Source organism: Vidua chalybeata, chromosome 1, assembly GCF_026979565.1.
Source record: "Vidua chalybeata isolate OUT-0048 chromosome 1, bVidCha1 merged haplotype, whole genome shotgun sequence".
Taxonomy (NCBI): domain Eukaryota; kingdom Metazoa; phylum Chordata; class Aves; order Passeriformes; family Viduidae; genus Vidua; species Vidua chalybeata.
Genome location: NC_071530.1, coordinates 33,573,638 through 33,580,259, shown reverse-complemented (window position 1 = coordinate 33,580,259; position 6,622 = coordinate 33,573,638).

The window sequence follows — 6,622 nt, the reverse complement described above, 5'->3', positions numbered from 1 at the left end:
CAATGTTGCATGGGCTGAGACTTTTTTCCAATGTATTTTCACTTAAGAGCCTAACTTTTGTTGTAAGTCAATGTCACCAAAGTTGCCTAATCCCATTTTTAAAGTGAACCTTTGCTGTGGCAATCATTTAAACCTGAAATGTAGAGTGAGTCAATGCACACATCCTTTTAAAAATACTACAGAAATTGCAAGGAATTTAGATTGCATGCCACGTTGCCCATCTTCAGAGTTCTAATATTTTTGTTTCAGAAGAATGAATAAAAGGAAAATATACTTCATGTATTGTAGTGTCAGCCTACCAAATAAGCATTAAATACGGAGGACCCAAAGTCACAAAACTTACAATAAGATATGATGTTAAAAACCAGATAGCAGTAAAAAAAGTCAATATTATTCCTTAGTCCTACTATTTAAAATTAAGGAAAAAATTTGTTTAATTTGTGAAAGTCTTAACCTCTTCAAGAAGGCTCCTCTTTCACCATGCTTTGTCTAAATATTATTTATTGGAAAAATTTATTAAGCAAATTCATGTTTGGAAAAAAAAAATGTAATTTTCAGGCTATCTTAACTCTCAGCATTGTCAGCAGTGCAATGTCCTCATTTGAAACAGGTGCTGCATGGACTTTTTTTAGAATTTATTAACTTTTTACTTTCCCATTTCCAGAGGTGGAATAACACTTCACCTATTACTTCTCAGAGTTTATCTTACTGCTTAGGGAACTTATGTTGAAAAGATCTTTCTCTTGTGAGCTGGGACACAGTCAGCTTTGCAGGACACACCAAGCCAGACTACATCTCATTCAACAAAAATACTACACCAAAGTAAATATTTAAGATTTTCTATTATTTTTAGCTATTATCTATACATTTATTAATTATTAGTTACACTATCATGTTCATTCCCTCCATCCTTTATTGCTCAATACTCTTCTGCCTTCCAGTTTGTAAGGGAGAAGATTTACATATTAAGAAGGCTTGTATATGGAAAAACAGTATGAGCAATTTCTTGGGATGTAGTCTTTGTCGCACTGACTGAAATGCCAAGCCTCCTACTGCCTCAATACTTTTTAGCAGTTCACTTTATTAGGTCCCACCTGTGAAGTGAAAAGGAATACGATTATTGAAGAAGGCTAGCTTTTACTTGACAGGTTTCAAGTACCAGATCTAATTATCATGCCATAAACTGACATTTTCAAAGGATAATGTTCTGATAAATACTGTGTGAAAGCCAACACATTAAACACATTTTCTCATTATGCCAATTGGAATGGAAACAATGTTTTCCTTGCCATGGGCACATTAGAACATGGTCAGGCAGAAGCTGTAACAAAAAGAGGTAACATTTTTATTATCATTAAGGAGAATATGTTCAACTTTAAACATGGAACTGGACATCGATTCCTTCAGGGAGCTACTATCCATAACATGTAATTTTAACTGAGCCATCCAAGAATATGGTGGTTTTGGTGCTATGCTTTTATTCATGTATGTCTATGTATGTGCCCAATACTGTCTTGGAAAATTTTTGGTTTAAACCTCATTAGAAATGAGCAAATGTTTCTCAGATACTTAAATTATTAAAAAGTTAATGAAAATATGAAGATGAATAGGAGAGGAGGTTCTATAAATTCTGTGGAGAGGCTGAAGTGTGAGTTCAAAAGTTTTAAGACCTAAGAGAATCCACACTGAAAATAGCAGGATCTTTCATACATGCCAGACTGCACAAAACCTCCCTCAGAAATCAACCACAAGACAAAAACTGTTTTAGTAGATCCGGTGCTCAACTTATTTAGAAAGAAGGCAGTATATTCTGCAAAAGAATAGATCAAATGCAACTACCTGTTTGCTCTTCTGTGCACTCACAGGACCCATGTGATCTGGAATCCCTTACTTGATAGCTTCTCCTGTCCAGAGAGGCTACAGGGCTGGTGGGGCTTCCCATGTCCCTCCAAAGTGGCATACTTTGCAAGCAATACCCAGACACACCCAGATACTCCTTGCAGTGAAAACAAATCATCACCTGTCTCCTCAGTTTTCCTCTTTGATTTAGGAACATGTAGAAGTAAGTGTTGAGCTTGACATCATTATTTATTTTCCTTTATAGAAAACTGATAGATGCAGCTAGCAATCTGTGTGATAAAAGCACTATGCCTACCAGTATGCCATTCCCACCCTTTTTAGATAAATATATGCCATGAAATGTGACAAAAACTGTGCCAATCAGATTCTCCCCCTATAGTCCTGCTTTCAGATATGCCATCTACAGAGTGCTTTACTTTGCTAGTGTCACAAAACCAAAGAAAACTAAATATGAAGGAGACAGAGACTGAGAGCAAAAAGACAATCTTTTGATTAATACAGCCTTCGGATCTATGTTCATGAAGCCACAACACAGGAGATTAACAGATCTTGCTGCACCCTTCCTGAGGTACAGGTGATATAGTCTGAAACTTCTCTAAGCTGCTATTCTTATGTTACTGATTTTTTGAAGAAAAAGATAGTTTTTAAGGACTACAAGTGAACAAGGTTTCTTCCACTTCATTTCTGCTCTCCAAGTGACCTGATTTTGCTGAAAAAGGAGTGAAGAAACTGTCCACAGGGATTTTCACCCCAAATGAAGTGTTTGGTGTTATGCAGGACAGTGCTGGGAAGCACTGATGTGTTGCATTTATTCAAGACTGTGATACTGCTGTAGTACTGCTGTATCTTTGACTATCACTACATTCCCATTACTCATCTCTTGATGCATCTCTGAGAAAGAATATACATATCTATGCATTGGTGCTGTTAATATGTAACTCACAAAGATACTTTAGTTTAATCATATTGCTGGCCAGCAAAGATCTGTTGCATAATTTTGGCAAAGCATCAGTACCTCCTTAACCACACTGCACTCACATGTGTCAATTTTTATATTCAGAGCCATGTCCCATCAGGACAAGAATGTGAAAATTAATTCAGATGACATGCGGTTGGTATGGTGCAAATAAACAGTGTTCTGACATATCTCAAAGGCATTTGCATAACTGCAAGGTGCAGGTGTTTCCAAGAATCCCTGGCATGGCTTTTGAATGACAGAGTATTTAGCTTCAGGCTTCCTGGCCAAAATACATTCCAAACACTATGGAAAGAAAAGAAACATACCAGCTCACATAATAATTTCTAAATATTACTGTATCAGATGGTGATGACTTTCTGAGGAAACTACAGATAAGCTGGGGGGAGAAAGAAAAATCCCAAGAGAAGGCAACTGTCAGTATGGATATGAACTGGCAATCTCAAATACATGAGACATTCAAATCCTTTGGATTAAGTTTCTGCACTAACTTGGCAATGCTTTGAGATAGACAATTCTTTTCCTGTTGCTTGCAGTTGCCATGAATTTACTGGAAACATTGACTCATGCTTAATTAGTGGTGCCTTGGGTTATTTTTATATTGTTTTTATGTGTTTATAGCATCTGCTGTTTTTAAGGCATGTTACTGTTCTTCAGAAGATTTCATTGGGATCTGGCACAATGATTGTTACATAAGATACTGAAAATATCGTATAATATATATAAAATTTTTTTTTAAAGTATAAAAAAATATTTTTTCAATATCTTGTTATGACTTAATTCCAAGCAGACAAATCTACGGATGATAAGCTTTCGTCATGTAAGTCAGTTCATCAAGTAATGGATTGGTTATTAGCTAATACATGGAGTTGGCTCCGCACCTAAATTCCTCAGAAATAATGAAATTTACCTATTAGAATTATTACACAGCACTTTGTATCTGCATAACAACACTTTTCTATCTGCGAGGAGAGCAGGAAAGTGTTAAAATTTTAAATCTCTGGCAAACCTCAGAGGAAAACATCTTTGTTCAGTGTTTGTTCACCACATGGTGCATGCTTCAGAAGGTGCTAAATCAGCAAAACTGCTGAATTTGAAATATTGGAAACATTCATCTGCCTCTGAATTCAGTTATGCTATATGTAAAGATCCCAAATAGAATCTGATAGTACAACAGCAATGTGGAATTGCATATTAAACATACCTAACCTGCCATTAAAAACTGCTAATTACAGTCATCAGAAGAGTCCCTGTGCTGCTACTTGTCATGCAATATCTATATCTCATTTTAATGGGAGAATATAGTATTTCTGATTATGTTGCTTAATGTACAATGTATGAAAGTTATGGGCCTGAACCTGCTCCCATGGAGGTCAATGGCAGTTTTGCCGTTGTCTTCAATTAGAACAGGATGTCATTTTATGACACTAGAGTTTCATTTGCATTAATTAATTTACTTAGCAAGTAATGAAAAACTTGAAAAAGCAGCCCTCTGGCTCATGAGTTTGGCACCGTATTTAATATTTTCATTAGGAATAATAATAATTGCATTGATAAACTTCTAAGCAGAAAAGGGTAAGATAAATCAGTGTATTAGGCAAAATAAAGCAGTTGATTGGGAAGCCCTGAGACTGCCTTCCATGCCCTTGTTTTCTTTCATTTGTCAGTGACTAGGCCTAGGATGTTGAATCTTTAATGCTTTTTAATGTTAGATTTAGGCACAACAGTGCCATACTTTATGGATGAATATGACTTATACATCATAGAGACATTCGCTCAGCAGACACTACAGAACTGGTAGCTGGTTTTCAGGTCAGTAGCCTCAATGGGAACAGCAAAGATAGATGGGAGATGAGGCTGAGGTGCTTCTTTACATCAGGAGATACCCAACTGGGAAGATCCATACAGATGTCAGTGAAGGCAAATACAATCCTGTGGAAGCAGACTTATATAAGGTACTTTAATTTCTTAAATTAAATGTAAACCAGATCAGTCTCCTAACTTTTTTAGCTTTTAAGGTGCTAACAGCATCTATAATGATAGCATCAGGCTCATGGCTGGGAAAGATAGGAAGCTGTAAAAACAGTGAGGGTGATTGCACTGTGTCAGCAGCTGGGGATGTAGAGTAGTCCCAAAATGCACACTCTGTGACTGCAGAAATATAAGGACTCCATACATAAAACTTCTCACAGAAAGAACAGGAATTAAATGATCTTCCAGTGAGCCAGTGACAGCTGAAGGATTACAGTGGCCTGCTGGAGTGGTGGTATGGCCCAGCAGTGGATGTACTTGTTCAGGATTTCTGTGATCTGATCTCCACAGGCTGCCACATACTTCTCCTGTCTAGAAGACAGAAGTCTGGCAAAACCACTTCTCCTTCTGGGCACTGTTTCTACAGCCTGGGGGTAATAACTCCTCTTTACCTCCTAAGGTTTCTGTTTTGGTTGGGTTTGTAAGGTGCTTAGTTACCCAAGTGTTGGGAGCTATAAAACATCAAGATCAATTGAAAACCTGTCATTCAGAATTTGAAAACTCATCAGTCTCTGTATTCAGAGCTTTTTATTAAATTAAGAAGTAAAAAAAAAAAGTGAGACAATATTGGCTTGAAGTCCACTTGTCCTCTTTAGCATATTGCTGTGATTGTCCTGGAATACTTTTAGCCAGGCACACTGTATTTTATGGACATTATTGTAGAAATACTTGCTGAGAAAAGCTATTTTATTAATTGGGTATTCTCACTGTAAGTCATGTGATATCCCAGAAGACACTTTATAAATAAAGTGTATTTGCATCAGGAGTTTTTCAAGGTTCTCTATTTTAGAAAATAATAGTTCACAGTGTAAACTAAATCCATTGAGGTGAAGTTTATCAGTTGAGCACTTAAATAAAATGAAATCAAATGCAATTTCTAGCGGAGACAACAAATGCTTCTTATTTGGCATGATATTTTACATATCTATGTATCACTTTAAAGAAGGTAATTGATGATGTTCATCTTGTAGAGAAAATGAGTTTGCATGGAAAGAAATAAGCTTATATATCGGACTCATTTGGACCAATCCTTTCTATATGAAACCTGACGATTTTAATCTATGTTTCCCAGAAACAATATTTCTGAATTCAGACAATTAAAAATATTTAATTTTAGATTTTATGATACTTTTCAGATTTGTTACTCTTTGTGGCAATCACAAGAGTACAAAAAAAAAAAAAGCTAGGAGTGCTGCAAGGAAAAACACTGGGTCAAGCACATTAAGACAAAAGTTCATTTGATCTGTTTTAAAGAGATAGAGAGCTAATGCCTATGCATATGATGCAACATTTAGCTCTTCTTGTTAGTTAAACAATAATCTGTCACATATTCATTTTTTTAGGCTGATGGAATCACTCTTCTAAAGTGCACTTTGACTTTTTAAAAATAAGAATAACACAGCAGCTTCCTTTTTAACTCTTAGCTTACCACTTCAGTAATTTATTTGAAGGCTTCGTCTATCTCTGAGAAATGCCACTTGTTCAGAAAGTTCTTTATTTCTTTTTGAAGACTGGCAGTTTAGAGGCTATGAGTCTGTATTCTGTAGCTTAATGCACAAATTTTATTCAGATTTTACTCTGATTATGATTCAGTTCCACTTTAAAACTGACTGTTTTATTTCCCCTGTGAAGGGAAATGTAGCATTACACAGAAAAGCTTTGCAACTCTTGAAACCCCCTTCCCCACCCGCTTTTTTGTTACTGTTCCTTCTACAATATACAGAAGAGTGAAATTTTTAAAGGGGGTTGCTCTGA